We start from the raw sequence: 17349 nt of genomic DNA on the forward strand, positions 1-17349 counted from the left end.
ATAGACCTATATCTCTAACGTCGATCAGTTGTAGAATTTTCGAACACGTATTATGTTCGAGTATAATGACTTTTCTGGAAACTAGAAATCTGCTCTGTAGGAATCAGCATAGGTTTCGAAAAAGACGATCGTGTGAAACCCAGCTCACGCTATTCGTCCACGAGACTCAGAGGGCCATAGACACGGGTTCCCAGGTAGATACCGTGTCTCTTGACTTCCGCAAGGCGTTCGATACAGTTCCCCACAGTCGTTTAATAAACAAAGTAAGAGCATATGGACTATCAGACCAATTGTGTGATTGGATTGAAGAGTTCCTAGATAACAGAACGCAGCATGTCATTCTCAAGGGAGAGAAGTCTTCCGAAGTAAGAGTGATTTCAGGTGTGCCGCAGGGGAGTGTCGTAGGACCTGTGCTATTCACAATATACATAAATGACCTTGTGGATGACATCGGAAGTTCACTGAGGCTTTTTGCAGATGATGCTGTGGTATATCGAGAGGTTTTAACAATGGAAAATTGTACTGAAATGCAGGAGGATCTGCAGCGAATTGACGCATGGTGCAGGGAATGGCAATTGAATCTCAATGTAGACAAGTGTAATGTGCTGCGAATACATAGGAAGATAGATCCATTATCATTTAGCTACAATATAGCAGGTCAGCAACTGGAAGCAGTTAATTCCATAAATTATCTGGGAGTAGGCATTAGGAGTGATTTAAAATGGAATGATCATATAAAGTTGATCGTCGGTAAAGCAGATGCCAGACTGAGATTCATTGGAAGAATCCTAAGGAAATGCAATCCGAAAACAAAGGAAGTAGGTTACAGTACACTTGTTCGTCCAGTGCTTGAATACTGCTCAGCAGTGTGGGATCCGTACCAGATATGGTTGACAGAAGAGATAGAGAAGATCCAACGGAGAGCAGCGCGCTTCGTTACACGATCATTTAGTAATCGCGAAAGCGTTACGGAGATGATAGATAAACTCCAGTGGAAGACTCTGCAGGAGAGAAGCTCAGTAGCTCGGTACGGGCTTTTGTTGAAGTTTCGAGAGCATACCTTCACCGAGGAGTCAAGCAGTATATTGCTCCCTCCTACGTATATCTCGCGAAGAGACCATGAGGATAAAATCAGAGAGATTAGAGCCCAGACAGAGGCATACCGAGAATCTTTCTTTCCACGAACAATATGAGACTGGAATAGAAGGGAGAACCGATAGAGGTACTTAAGGTACTCTCCGCCACACACCGTCAGGTAGCTTGCGGGGTATGGATGCAGATGTAGATGTAGATGTAGTGTATTATAACTCATGAGGTTATAGGTGATGCTGGGGATAGTCTCCGTTCTCCTTCTGCCGCACAGTCGCAGCTCGGTGGTGAGTGGATTGGCGTACCACCAAACTGTCAATTTCCTGCATTTGTGTATGCGAATCCCACTCTCTAAGTGAAGTCACTGTCAGCAGAATTTAGAATTTTAAGCGCCGTCACCTAAGCTTGAACGCCACCATGAAGGGAACAGACATTCTATCAGCATACAGTCAACTCTTAACGAAGAAAATGTTAATCTTCGAAAGCTCGTGTTTTAATGCCGATTGCCAGGGGTTGGAAACGGGTATTTGCTTGCTATCGGAGGCCTGTGTATCTTCTGTGCCGAATGCAAGCAGACATAATCGGCTACAACAGCGTGCTCGATCGACAGCGGGCGACTCGTGGCAGTGCGTGGCCGGCGAGGGCGTGTTCCGGCTGCAGCTGCGGCCGGCGCGCAACGTGTCGGAGGCGTCCCGCGCATGCGCGCGCCGCGGCGCCCGGCTGGCGCACGTGGCCGCCGCCTCGCCGCGCCGCTCGCTGGGGCTGGCCGCCCTGCTGCCCCCGGGCCGGCGCGCCCTCGTCGGACTCAGGGCCGTGGAGCGCGGCAACCACAGCGCGCGCCCCAGCTTCCAGACCGTCACCGGTGAGGCGCCTTCACCGCTGGCCTCACACCCACTCGTACTCCTACTCACCCTGCTTAACTACGTACTGTTGTTCCTTTCTGTTCTGGCATTTGATTTCTTCTTCTTCTGCACTTCCCTTATTAGACCAGTTGTGACGTAACTGATTCCATCTTTTTGTCGGTCATCCTGGGTCTTTTTTTTCCATTTTGGTCTAAAGTTCTTTATCTGGCGTGGTATCCTCTGTAGATCCATTTTTTATAGATGTTCATTTCATTTTTTGTTATTTTTTCGTCGAGTATTTCTTTCACACACCTAATTTTTAACTCCTTTTGAATATCGTTGTTTCGTTTTTCATTTTTTTCACTTCTCATTTCTATTCCTCGTATACGATTTTCTTCCAGAATGAGATTTTCACTCTGCAGCGGAGTGTGCACTGATATGAAATTTCCTGGCAGATTAAAACTTTGTGCCGGACCGAGACTCGAGCTCTAGACCTTTGCCTTTCGCAGGCAAGTTCTCTACCAACTGAGCTACCCAAGCACGACTCACGCCCGTCCTCACAGCTTTACTTCTGCCAGGACCTCGTCTCCTACCTTCAAAACTGTACAGAAGCTCTCCTGCGAACCTTGCAAAACTAGCAGTCCTGGAAGTAAGCATATTGCGGAGACATGGCTTAGCCAGTTGGTAGAGCACTTGCCCGCGAAAGGCAAAGGTCCCAAGTTCGAGTCTCAGCCGGGCACACAGTTTTGATCTGCCAGGAAGTTTCATATCAGCGCACACTCCGCTGCAGAGTGAAAATCTCATTCTGGAAACATCCCCCAGGCTGTGGCTAAGCCATGTCTCCGCAATATCCTTTCTTTCAGAATTGCTAGTTCTGCAAGGTTCGCAGGAGACCTTCTGTAAAGTTTGGAAGGTAGGAGACGAGGTACTGGCAGAAGTAAAGCTGTGAGGATGGGGCGTGAGTCGTGCTTGGGTAGCTCAGTTGGTAGAGCACTTGCCCGCGAAAGGCAAAGCTCTCGAGTCTCGGTCCGGCACACAGTTTTAATCTGCCAGGAAGTTTCTAACGATTTTCTTCTTTATTCACTGCAAACGATTCACCTGTGTATAATGAGCCTGGCAGTGCTACAGCTTTATAAAATTACAGTCGCTTTTCTTTCCATATTCATAAGATACTTTACAGTCAAGATAGTTCAAATATTTTATCTACTCAACTGGTTTTGTAATTAACTACTGCCTTTGTTCTCACTGAACATTTTACGCAAAATAGCATTGACTTAGAATTACTAGAAGATATTGCCGTATTGTATTCTATATGTATTGTATTTACTGCATAAATTTCATTCCGTAAATCGTCTTCTTTTGAAAGATTTGTGTAAGAAACCTCTGCTTATAGGAGTGATTTTAACTTCACCAAATTGTTTAATTCTATCGCAGTGTGGAACTTGAACAAACAGGAAAACAACAGAGCAGACGGTGAGAAGGCTTCGAGATTTGGTGTTACAGAACGATAATGAAGATCAACTAAAGAGAGAGAGAGAGAGAGAGAGAGAGAGAGAGAGAGAGTTACCAACGTGGAGGTGCTGAGAAGATGACAGGAAACCAGATCTCTGTGGAGTGTGACAATCCTGGCTCTGGAAGTCATGGCGTTCACTCCTACATTTCACTTAGTGATCAAAAAGACAACCTCCATTTATTAATATCCTTTTAGATCGAAATCTGATGTGATTGACAACCGTCGTACCGATTCTCAATAGTAAGACATCATGCACAATATTCAAATTATCTTCATATGCTTGTCTTATATAGGTGTTCCGACTGCAGCGCCATATTCTGCCTGTTTACATATCTCTGTATATCTATTAACGTAGTGAGCCTTCGGTGCGCCAACAATGAGAACCGAACGAAGTTATTCGGGCTGTGGTAGCTGGGAGTCGAGCGTGGGACATGATCGGTGAGAGCGCGTTCAGCGGCTGCGCGTTTCGGCGTAGGCAATGCCGCGTTGATAAGATGTTATTTGTTCACTTGTTGTTGTTGTTGTTGTGGTCTTCAGTCCTGAGACTGGTTTGATGCAGCTCTCCATGCTACTCTATCCTGTGCAAGCTTCTTCATCTCCCAATACGTACTGCAGCCTACATCCTTCTGAATCTGTTTAGTGTATTCATCTCTTGGTCTCCCTCTACGATTTTTACCCTCCACGCTGCCCTCCAATACTAAATTGGTGATCCCTTGATGCCTCAGAACATGACCTACCAACCGATCCCTTCTTCTTGTCAAGTTGTGCCACAAACTCCTCTTCTCCCCAATCCTATTCAATACCTCCTCATTAGTTATGTGATGTAAACATTTAATCTTCAGCATTCTTCTGTAGCACCACATTTCAAAAATTACTATTCTCTTCTTGCCTAAACTATTTATCGTCCATGTTTCACTTCCATACATGGCTACACTCCATACAAATGCTTTCAGAAACGACTTCCTGACACTTAAAACTATAATCGATGTTAACAACATTTCTCTTCTTCAGAAACGCTTTCCTTGCCATTGCCAGTCTACATTTTATATCCTTTCTACTTAGACCATCATCAGTTATTTTGCTCCCCAAATAGCAAAACTCCTTTACTACCTTAAGTGTCTCATTTCCTAATCTAATTCCCTAAGCATCACCAGACTTAATTCGACTACAGTCATTTATCCTCGTTTTGCTCTAGTTGATGTTCATCTTATATCCTCCCTTCAAGACACTGTCCATTCCGTTCAACTGCTCTTCCAAGTCCTTTGCTGTCTCTGACAGAATTACAATGTCATCGGCGAACCTTAAAGTTTTTATTTCTTCTCCATGGACTTTAATACCTACTCCGAATTTTTCTTTTGTTTCCTTTACTGCTTGCTCAATATACAGATTGAATAATATCGGGGAGAGGCTACAACCCTGTCTCTCTCCCTCCCCAACCACTGATTCCCTTTCATGTCCCTCGACTCTTATAACTGCCATCTGGTCTCTGTACAAACTGTAAATAGCCTTTCGCTCCCTGTAGTTTACCCCTGCCACCTTCAGAATTTGAAAGAGAGTATTACAGTCACCATTGTCAAAAGCTTTCTCCAAGTCTACAAATGCTAGAAACGTAGGTTTGCCTTTTCTTAATCTAGCTTCTAAGATAAGTCGGAGGGTCAGTATTGCCTCACGTGTTCCCATATTTCTACAGAATCCGAACTGATCTTCCCCGAGGTCAGCTTCTACCAGTTTTTCCATTCTTCTGTAGAGAATTCGCGTTAGTATTTTGCATCCGTGACTTATTAAACTGATTGTTCGGTAATTTTCACATCTGTCAACACCTGCTTTCTTTGGGATCGGAATTATTATATCCTTCTTGAAGTCTGAAGGTATTTCGCCTGTCTCATACATCTTGCTCACCAGATGGTAGAGTTTTGTCAGGAGTGGCTCTCCCAAGGCCGTCAGTAGTTCTAATGGAATGTTGTCTACTCCCGGGACCTTGTTTCGACTCAGGTCTTTCAGTGCTCTGTCAAACTCTTCACGCAGTATCGTATCTCCCGTTTCATCTTCATCTACATCCTCTTCCATTTCCATAACATTGTCCTCAAGTACATTGCCCTTGTATAGGCCCTCTATATACTCCCTCCACCTTTCTGCTTTCCCTTCTTTGCTTAGAACTGGGTTTCCATCTGAGCTCTTGATATTCATACAAGTGGTTCTCTTTTCTCCAAAGGTCTCTTTAATTTCCCTGTAGGCAGTATCTATCTTACCCCTAGTGAGATAAGCCTCTACATCCTTACATTTGTCCTCTAGCCATTTTTCACTTCCTGTCGATCTAATTTTTGAGACGTTTGTATTCCTTTTTGCCTGCTTCATTTACTGCACTTTTATATTTTCTCCTTTCATCAATTAAATTTAATATTTCTTCTGTTACCCACGGATTTCTACGAGCCCTCGTCTTTTTACCTACTTGATCCTCTGTTACCTTCAGTACTTCATCCCTCAGAGCTACCCATTCTTCTTCTACTGTATTTCTTTCCCCCATTGTTCCCTTATGCTCTCTCTGAAACTCTGGACAACCTCTGGTTTAATCAGTTTGTCCAGATCCCATCTCCTTAAATTCCCACTTTTTTGCAGTTTCTTCAGTTTTAATGTACAGCTCATAACCAATAGATTATGGTCAGAGTCCACATCTGCCCCTGGAAATGTCTTACAATTTAAAACCTGGTTCCTAAATCTCTGTCTTACCATTATATAATCTATCTGAAACCTGTCAGTATCTTCAGGCTTCTTCCATGTATACAACCTCCTTTCATGATTCTTGATCCAAGTGTTAGTTATGATTAAGTTGTGCTCTGTGCAAAATTTTACCAGGCGGCTTCCTCTTTCATTTCTTAGCCCCAATCCGTATTCACCTACTACGTTTCCTTCTCTTCCTTTTCCTACTGTCGAATTCCAGTCACCCATGGCTATTAAATTTTCGTCTCCTTTCACTATCTGAATAATTTCTTTTATCTCATCATACATTTCTTCAATTTCTTCGTCATCTGCAGAGCTAGTTGGCATATAGACTTGTACTACTGTCGTAGGCGTGGGCTTCGTGTCTATCTTGGCCACAATAATGCGTTCACTATGTTGTTTGTAGTAGCTTACCCGAACTCCTATTTTTTATTCATTATTAAACCTACTCCTGCATTACCCCTATTTGATTTTGTGTTTATAACCCTGTATTCACCTGACCTAAAGTCTTGTTGCTCCTGCCACCGAACTTCACTAATTCCCACTATATCTAACTTTAACCTATCCATTTCCCTTTTTAAATTTTCTAATCTACCTGCCCGGTTAAGGGATCTGACATTCCACGCTCCGATCCGTAGTACGCCAGTTTCCTTTCTGTTGATAACGACGTCCTCCTGAGTAGTCCCCGCCCGGAGATCCGAATGGGGGACTATTTTACCTCCGGAAATTTTATCCAAGAGGACGCCATCATCATTTATCCATACAGTAAAGCTGCATGCCCTCGGGAAAAATTACGGCTGTAGTTTCCCCTTGCTTTCAGCCGTTCGCAGTACCAGCACAGCAAGGCCGTTTTGGTTAGTGTTACAAGGCCTGATCAGTCAATCATCCAGACTGTTGCCCCTACAACTACTGAAAAGGCTGCTGCCCCTCTTCAGGAACCATACGTTTGTCTGGCCTCTGAACAGATACCCCTCCGTTGTGGTTGCACCTACGGTAAGGCTATCTGTATCGCTGTGGCACGCAAGCCTCCCCACCAACGGCAAGGTCTATGGTTCACGTGGCGGTGGGGGGGGGGGGGGGATTTGTTCACTAAGTAGGTAAATATCGATGTGTCGCGGCTCTGTGTACACTGCAAAGCAGGTTGTGTTTACGAGAAAGTTTATCAAATGTTGTAGATGAAATTTTGTGGTACAGCATTGTTAACTGCGAACAATTTAATGTGTGACTCTGTAGGCAGACATTTATTATACTGATTGTAAGCGGTTTACTGCTCTGTCCGCTCACTTATTCGGTAGTTATAGAGCCTGATCCCATCCGCTAGTAACTTTCATTACAGCCTCTCATCAAGGGACACCACTATCAACAAGGTTGGTGGAAAGTTAGAACTTCTGTGCGTTCTGTGTCACTGCAGTAGAATACAGATATGACCTCTGACACACACTGCATTCAAAGTAGAAATTTGGATAGACAGGTGTAATCTATCGAGATGGAATACGCAGGATGGGCACGAGGAACCTCATTGTGACGGGCGTTACCCCTTGTTAATCAGATCCCAAACATTTAGTGCCGCCGGCCGCGGTGGTCTCGCGGTTCTAGGCGCGCAGTCCGGAACCGCGCGACTGCTACGGTCGCAGGTTCGAATCCTGCCTCGGGCATGGATGTGTGTGATGTCCTTAGGTTAGTTAGGTTTAAGTAGTTCTAAGTTCTAGGGGACTGATGACCACAGCTGTTAAGTCCCATAGTGCTCAGAGCCATTTGAACCATTTAGTGCCCACCAAAATATCTGCCCATTGTCAGTAAAGTTCAGTCGTAGGAGGTACGACCAAACAAGAAGAGACAAACTTTCAGGACACATTTCAAGTATCAACAACATTATGGGAACAATAGCAGAAGGAGCTACTGAGGGAAAGTATCGCCGCGGCGATCAAGGATGTCATACATGCAGCAGATTAGGTGTGATGTGGGGAGTACAACATACGTGAAAATTAAGAGGAAGGCAGACAGCAGAGAGGAATGGCGTATTGCTGCAAACCAACCTCAGGGTTGAACACTGCAGAGAGACAGACACCAGTGATTGTCCTGTCACCAGCATCGTCAATATAAAGACTGAACAGCGTATGTGATAAACTACAGCTTTGTCTGCCCTCACTATTTGTTTGTATCGGTCCTGCATACACGCCTTCTATATCTAAGAGTACTGGTACTTCTTTTCGAAGACTTTTTACGGCTGCTACAAGCTGTAAAGACTAGCCTCTGTGCTCCATTGCTCTCCGTAACTTTTCTCCAACTATACTGTGGAACGTCTTCTCGAAATCTATAAAAGGAATATGCGTCTCTGTTAAAAACTCTCTGCTTATCAATAAGCTGTCATAAAATAAAAACTGCATCAGTCCTTGATTACCCCTTTCTAAATCCGACCTGTTCTTCCACTAGTAAATACTCAGTTATCAGTTTTATGTTTAAAATTCTTGCATAGTGTTCGTATGCTGTGTCAAGTAAGCTTATCCCTTTGTAGTTTTCACAAAGTTTTTTTTTTCATTTTACTTCATATCGTTATCAGTTTTGTTTTCTTCCGTCTTTTTGCTTCCAGCGCATGTTAAGAAAAGTAACAATTTAAGTTGTAGTGATTGTCCTCCATATTTAATTAACTCTGCATCCATTCGATCTAGACCTATTCCTTTTCAATTTTATGTGGTTTTCCAAACTGTATTTGTTTTGTTTCCTTAAATATCATTTGCGTCTTGAGTGGGCTCAGCGCAAGTGTCGGCCGGCACGACCTATACCTTGCGCGCTAATCTAAACGGGTCGCAGGCCAGCCGGCTTGACCCACCAGGCCGTTTTATTGGTTTTTTGTTTCGTTTGTTTTTTCGATTTTTGCTACAACTGATCACAGATTTGTTTGTTTTACCACATTGGTTTGCAAGCTTAACTTTCATCTATTTTTTCTATGTGATAGGGAATAGTTTTTGGGTAGTTTTCTGTTACATTGTTATATTACATGTATTTGACAATTTTGTGACTACATTTTCTTTATCTTCGTTGGTAAACTTTCTTGCTACACCTTTATCTTCACAACTGTCCTTACACTTGTTTGGGTTTCTTTGGGTGTCAATGGCTGATGATGATGATGATGTTTGGTTTGTGGGGCGCTCAACTGCGTGGTTATCAGCGCCCGTACAATTACCCAATCTTTGCACAGTCCAATTTCGCCACTTTCCTGGATGATGATGAAATGATGAGGACAACACAAACACCCAGTCATCTCGAGGCAGGGAAAATCCCCGACCCCGCCGGGAATCGAACCCGGGACCCCGTGCTCGGGAAGCGAGAACGCTACCGCGAGGGGTGTCAATGGCATATTACACACATCAAAAAAGGTTTGCATCACCTCGATTCCGAGAGTCCCGGAACCTGTACAGAAAATTGGAATAGAAATCAACATAAACATCATTTACGCCCTTTTTATTGCTCCTGTATACCACACATTGCATGTTGTACCACTATACAGCTAGACCTTCAGAGGTCGTGGTCCAGATTACTGTACACACCGGTACCTCTAATACCCAGCAGCACGTTCTCTTGCATTGATGCATGCCTGTATTCGTCGTGGCATACTATCCACAAGGCAGTGTTGGTCCAGATTGTCCGACTCCTTAAAGGCAATTCGGAATAGATCACTCAGAATGGTTGTTGGGTCACGTCGTCCATAAACAGCCCTTTTCAATCTATCCCAGGCATGTGCGATAGGGTTCATGTCTGAAGAACAAGCTGGCCACTCTAGTCGAGCGATGTCGTTATCCTGAAGAAAGTCATTCACAAATGAGCACGATGGGCGCGCGAATTGTCGTCCATGAAGACGAATGCCTCGCCAATATGCTGGCGACATGGTCGCACTGTCGGTCGGAGGATGGCATTCACGTATCGTAAAACCGTTACGGCGATTTCCATGACCACCAACGGCGTACGTCGGCCCCACATAACGCCACCACAAAACAGCAGGGAACCTCCACCTCGCTGCCCTCGCTGGACAGTGTGTCTAAGGCGTTCAGCCTGACCGGGTTGCCTCGAAACACGTCTCCGACGATTGTCTGGTTGAAGCCATATGCGACACTCAATCATCGGTGAAGGGAACGTGATGCCAATCCTGAGCGGTCCATTCGCCATGTTGTAGGGCCCATCTGTGGGTGTCGTGGTTGCAAAGATGGACCTCGCCATGGACGTCTGGAGGGAGTTGCGCATCATGTAGCCTATTGCGCACAGTTTGAATCGCAACACGACGTCCTGTGGCTGCACGAAAAGCATTATTCAACATGGTGGCGTTGTTGTCAGGGTGCCTCTAAGCCATAATCCGTAGGTTGCAGTCAACCACTGCAGTAGTAGCCCTTGGACGACATGAGCGAGGCATGTCATCGACAGTTCCGGTTTCTGTATCTCCTCCATATTCGAACAACATCGCTTTGGTTCATTCCGAGACGCCTGGACACTTTCCTTGTTGAGAGCCCTTCCTGGTACAAAGTAACAATGCGGACGTGACCAAACCGCGGTATTGACCGTCTAGGCATGGTTGAACTACAGACAACACGAGCAGTGTACCTCCTTCCTGGTGGAATGACTGGAAGTGATCGCCGATCGGACCCACTCCGTCTAATAGGCGCTGTTCATGCTTAGGTGTTAACATCTTTGGGCGAGTTTAGTGACTTCTCTGACCAGTCAAAGGGACTGTGTCTGTGATACAATATCCACAGTCAACGTCTATGTTCAAGAGTTCTGGGAACCGGGGTGAGCAAAACTTTTTCAGATGTGTGTATAATCTTGTATTCTGGAACATTCGTCTTCAGAAGGTGTGGAGGGGTCGGGGGTTATGTTTTTGATTGTAAGTATTTCGTCTTTTGTTCGAGTTCGTGTATCAGGTCTGCATATTTTATTTCCATGTTTATTCTGATCGTTGTGATGGGTGCGGAACTTAACAGCAAACAAAAATTACGCGAAGCGAAATGTAATGTGAGGAGGGCTATGCGAGAGGCGTTCAATGAATTCGAAAGTAAAATTCTATGTACTGACTTGGCAGAAAATCCTAAGAAATTTTGTTCTTATGTCAAAGCGGTAGGTGGATCAAAAAAAAAAAAAAAAAAAAAAGTCCAGACACTCTGTGACCAAAATGGTACTGAAACAGAGGATGACAGACTAAAGGCCGAAATACTAAATGTCTTTTTCCAAAGCTGTTTCACAGAGGAAGACTGCACTGTAGTTCCCTCTCTAGATTGTCGCACAGATGACAAAATGGTAGACATCGATTAGACGACAGAGGGATAGAGAAACAATTAAAATCGCTCAAAAGAGGAAAGGCCTCTGGGCCTGATTGGATGCCAGTTCGATTTTACACAGAGTACGCGAAGGAACTTGCCCCCTTCTTGCAGCGGTGTACCGTAGGTCTCTAGAAGAGCGTAGCGTTGCAACGGATTGGAAAAGGGCACAGGTCGTCCCCGTTTTTAAGAAGGGACGTCGATCAGATGTGCAGAACTATAGACCTATATCTCTAACGTCGATCAGTTGTAGAATTTTGGAACACGTATTATGTTCAAGTATAATGACTTTTCTGGAGACTAGAAATCTACTCTGTAGGAATCAGCATGGGTTTCGAAAAAGACGATCGTGTGAAACCCAGCTCCCGCTTTTCGTCCACGAGACTCAGAGGGCCATAGACACGGGTTACCAGGTAGATGCCATGTTTCTTGACTTCCGCAAGGCGTTCGATACAGTTCCCCACAGTCGTTTAATGAACAAAGTAAGAGCATACGGACTATCAGACCAATTGCGTGATTGGATTGAAGAGTTCGTACATAATAGGACGCAGCATGTCATTCTCAATGGAGAGAAGTCTTCCGAAGTAAGTGATTTCAGGTGTGCCGCAGGGGAGTGCCGTATGACCGTTTATAAAATAAATAAAATAAAAAATATTATTTAAATATTAATTTTATTCTATCTGTATGATGGTGATTGTGATTGTAATTGTAATAAATATTTGCTTATCTGGAACGTGGACGTTTAATTATTCGGTATCAGACGCTTGACAATGGCTTTCTCGTAAAGGCAATGTTACTCGTAGTTGACTATGAAATAAAACTGAAATAATCGGACTTCGTAAATAAATCGTTTCCAAAGACTGCTGCGGTAGGTGCGGACTCGTAATCTAAATCTCAATATTTCAATAATTTGCCAGCCATGCCAATACGTCGTACAGAGGTGATTGTCTACTAAACATAAAAAAGTTACACAGTTAGTTAAATCAGATATATTCAATGAATAAGCCTACAGTTCATAATCCTACTTACTTTTATAAATATAAATTCTTTACAGAATCGAGTGCCTAGTCTGGTTGCAACTCGCAGTATTCTTCTATAACATGAAATATGGCGGTGTGCCAGACAATAGAATAAAATATGTGCTTCTCGCACCACTTCTACCAGAGCTCTCTCCTTTCTTAATCAAACATAAGAGTAACGTAATTGTGCTTTTGTTTTATCAGCGACACAGCGCTGCAGTTGTGTGCCATAGGCTTTATTTATTTGTCACTGATTATTTATTTAATTAATATTTCGCGTTTCCGAGGAAACTCACGCTCGGCATGCAAATGTGCCTTTATATTGCCCCCTGAATTGCGAGGCGAAAGGACACACCTGCAGGCGAGCAATTCACCTAAAGGCACAAGAAAATCTAATTTATCTACAACTATTTACATGACCTACATTATACACATTATATACAAAATTTGAATGACGCGGGTGCGCCGTAAAAGTTCTTATGTCGGCAGATAGAGTGCGCGCATGCGCAGAAGCGTCTGTGTGACTCCGGCACTGCCGTTGTATCGTACAGTTAGATCACGCGGCACAGTATTGCAGTTGATATTGTTCGTGTGCGCGTGTTTCTCAGTCGTTGCACAAAGAAAATATTCAACCAAGATTACATATGAAGACTACATTCTATGACAGGTAACTTAGTTTTAAATTTACAATATTTGTTATCACACAATACAACTTAGATTGTTGAATGTTCTTAGTTACATAGTATTGTTTTGAAATACTTCAAAGAAAAATGTCCGTATGTTTCAGGTGCGTTGACCTATACACATCGTGTCGTTATTACAGTTCATATTCATCTGCTGCACAATAATTTTTTTTTATAGGTTAGTATCGTCGTGGTAAAGTTTTTTTTTTTTTATCACAGTAACATCGTTGTATAACAACGTGATTAATACATAAGCGTGTCCATTTCCCATTTCCATTATAGTCGTTGTGATGCAGTTCGTTGTGACTAAAGGCATTGCTCATTACAGATCAGACATGACCCGTCGAGTAATTGGTCCACGTGCAGTTCGTTTTTTTTTTTACATTCCGTGGAAGCTTGGTTGCAGAACCTCGGACGGCACATAGCTGGCGTCGATCCTTGGACAGTCCAGGTAAGAGTGTCCGTCACATTTCGAGAACATTTCATTCCCTGAAGTTCCAACCAAAATTCTTCCACCCGTCGTGTTGTTTTCTGGACAGGCACTTTGTGTCCATTTAATCCAGTTAACATCTTGAAGTTAGGTACTGTAGTAATGTCACTAGACGATGCACGAATTATGCCCTTCACATTTTCAGTTTTTTGCTGAATATAACTCACCTAAATGTTCGTAGTTATTAATCAAAGAAATCATTCATCGCGTTTACATAGATACGCTGCATAATGAATGGCATTAACCGTTTTTTTTTTTTTTTTTTTTACATAGGTTTCTGCGTAGTTGCAGAGTTAGTAATGTTCGTTAATGTCCGTGAACAGAGGTTCACTATGCAATGTCTTTTTGGCACTCGTTTTGTTCAAATTTTTTTTACATAGTAACAGTTACATGATACATCAGTTAAAAAAAATAAGTAATTATACATACACACGTCACATATTTTCTTAGCATAAACATAATACAGTTGCACATAAACATGTTTGCATCATCATTACATAGCTATAGGTTATTACATTGTGTCACGTGATGTCATCTGAAATTAAGATAGGTTAGACACAACATTCATTACATCAGTAGGCAAGACCAGGCGTTTTCACTACTCAATAATATTCAAAATAGTAAGAGAGAGAAAATGTTCGATTCCTCGCGTTTTTTGCGTGTGTGTAGAGTGTCTGTGTGGCCTTGACTACTGATAGATGCTTTTCGTGTTGAGAGATGTGCGTCTAATCTATTTCTCAAAGTAAAAGATCGCTTCACAGATGACGTCTGTCGGTTCGTCAGGTGTCATACCAAGTCAGTGGTACCTACAATAACAAATGTTCCGTGAAAAATTAATATATCATTCACTGCTACGTAATCATAAATTTTATTTTGATATTCCGTCTTCCAGGTGGTGGCGCGCGCTGAAAGAAGAGTTCTTCTGCCTTCAACTGCGACTCTGGAACCGCTGAAAAGAAAATTTCTACACTACTTATTATCTCTGTTGTAACAACAGAGTTTTTCGAGTTGTTTAGCAATATTTTGATGGGTATGACTTTGACATTATTCAGCATGAAATGCTCTAAGATCTCGGTGTGCGTATTTTTCTAAAATTCTTTGAAGTGTGTCAACGTGTTCCTTCCAAGACTGTGTAGCTATCAGTATATCATCTACATAGTGTGTGACTGTCTCAACTAAATCGTCGCCAAGCACGGTATCCAGGGCTGTAATGAATACCCCAGAGCTGACATTCAGTCCGAAAGGTAGAACACAAAACTGATAGGTTCGCCCCCCGAACATAAATGCAGTATATTTCCGTGAATCAGGAGTGATACCCACCTGCCAAAACGAATTAGCGAGATCTATTGTGGAAAAATATTTTGCATCTAGAAGTTTCTGTAATTGCTCTTCTAAATTTTCGGGTTTTGTGTGAACTGGTAAAATTATTTCATTAATTGCTCGTGCGTCTAACACTAACCTAATGCTTCCATTTGATTTTTTGACAACAAGTAGAGGACTACAATAAGGTGAGGTGGATGGTTCAATGACCTTCCAGTCTAACATTTGTTTTAATTCTTGCCACACAGCAGGTCGTTGAGATAACGGTATGTTATATGTCTTGTGGTAGAAGATCTTGTGAGGCTTAACTTCAATCTTGTATACATATGTGTTGATAACACCTAATCGTTTGGTAAAAACTTGTAAATATTTGGATAACACTTCCTGTAGTTTTATACGTTCATGTACACTGAGAGCTGTAGCTTCACTTATCTTATGATCAAGCAATGTTTTCAAGTCCATTAGCTCTGTGTCAGATGAGTGTGTTTGCATATCTTGAATGTCATTGTCAAGTACTAACTGAACCTTGTACCCTGTACCCTGTACAGTGTTTGTCATGCTTTAGAGTTCTCCTGTCCAAATCAATAATAATTACACTGCCTTTATCATTTAAAATACATTTACCTTTGGAGAAGTCTATAATAGAGTCCTTCTCGCTCATAATATCTATTCCTAATATGCAATTTGTCACAAGGTTTTGTACAACCAGGAATGGCCATTGTACGGTTCCATTACCTATTTTAATGTTTACAAAAACTTGCTTCGTAACCCTACATGACTTATTACCTAGTGCAGTACTTATTTTACAGTTTTGGGCAGGAAACTCAGGCACAGGTTCCAATTCACACATCTTTTTATAGAAATTAAAAGACAAAACGCTCACAGCTGCACCTGTATCTAGGATAATAGTAGTTGGAATCCCACCTACTACACCAGTAGTAGATGCTAAAACAATTTCATTTGTGTTTGAACGACATTGTGTACTGTCTTGTAAAAGTTCATCTGATATATTCTCATTGTGGTTGTATCTTATAAATAAAACAGGTAGTTTTTGTTTAGTATTATTAGGCATATCAATATTTTGTTGTTCAATTGTGGTGTCAAATAACTGATTAACATTGCAGTCGCCCCGCAAGAATTCTTCAGCCACGACCTGGGGCATAGAAGTGACTGTTTCTAGTTTGTTGGATTAGCATTTGTACTAGGTACTGACACAGATTGATGTTGTGCATCAGGTGTCATTTCTATTATATTCACACTCGGATATTGCCTATTATGATCTCCAAACTTTTGCGGTTGTTGTTCGTCATCCGGGATATGTAGGAGTTTTTCTTTAATGTTGAAAGGCAATTTGGCCTTCAACGCACGGAGTATATCACGCGTTGCGACTGGTTCGTCTAAAAAGTGTCCCATGTTCAAGTATTTTTCAAAATATCTGCGTAAGTTGCCATTTTTACCGTTAAAAGTTTCAGGTTCTAAAATTTGTCTTCTGAGTCGCTCCTGGACGGATTGCGACCAGAATTTGTTCAGAAAAGCACGCTCAAACTCACTGTACGTGGTACATACGTCAGCTTGACTGTATGCCCAGACAGCTGCATCGCCTTGGATGTAACCGACAATATATGAAATCTTTTTCCGGTCACTCCAAGTGCGTGGAAATGCGTTACTAAAAGATTTAAGAAAAATCACCGGATGAATGGTTCGTTTTTCTGGGATAAAAATCTGAAATTGCCTGTGTTTCATTAAGCTTTCTTCTTCCTTCGCATTGTGATATGGATTTATTCCACTGTAATTACTGGTATGTTCAGCTGGCGAGTAATTACGATAATGTTGCTGTGGTTTACCATGATAATAGCTTGTGTTTGTGTTTGCACATCGTGGTATGTGTTGTAGTCGTGGTGTGTTTTGTTCTTGTGTGTTTGTCGTGTGCGGTATGTGTGTGTCATACTCGAATGTATATTGGTTCCAGAACTGTGCATTTTGACTGATATTTTCGTTACATTCAGACTGTGGTCGATCGGTGAACTGTCTCATGGGTGCAGTGACGGATTGTACTGCGTCACTGATCAGCTGTTTGTTATTAGTAATGTATTGCGCTACGGAGTCGTGCACAATTGTTGGTAAATTTTCTCGTAAGCATCTATCAAAATGTTTGTCTTTGTTCACTACCCAATCATGAAATTCTTTATTAATATTTTGAAAATGAGCTGTGGCATCAGATTGTAAGATGTCAGTCAGGTGTTGTTCAACATTGTCAAATTTATTCTGTACGTCAGTAATTCGTTTTTCAAGGTTGTCATGTACTGAAGGATATGTTTGAATTTGTTCAGTAAGAACTTCACACGTGACATTAAGGTTTTTTACTTGTGTCT

The 17349-nt window shown here is 42.4% G+C and overlaps 1 long non-coding RNA gene across 1 annotated transcript in view; it reads left to right on the plus strand.

Moving 5' to 3' along the window:
* The first annotated feature begins 1878 nt into the window (after window positions 1–1878).
* LOC126088506 (uncharacterized) overlaps window positions 1879–17349 on the plus strand; it is a 44764-nt gene continuing 29293 nt past the window's right edge. Inside the window, exon 1 of the long non-coding RNA XR_007519947.1 lies at window positions 1879–1951. This is a non-coding gene — a long non-coding RNA (uncharacterized LOC126088506). The remainder of the gene's footprint in view (window positions 1952–17349) is intronic.

Source organism: Schistocerca cancellata, chromosome 6 (assembly GCF_023864275.1).
Source record: "Schistocerca cancellata isolate TAMUIC-IGC-003103 chromosome 6, iqSchCanc2.1, whole genome shotgun sequence".
Taxonomy (NCBI): domain Eukaryota; kingdom Metazoa; phylum Arthropoda; class Insecta; order Orthoptera; family Acrididae; genus Schistocerca; species Schistocerca cancellata.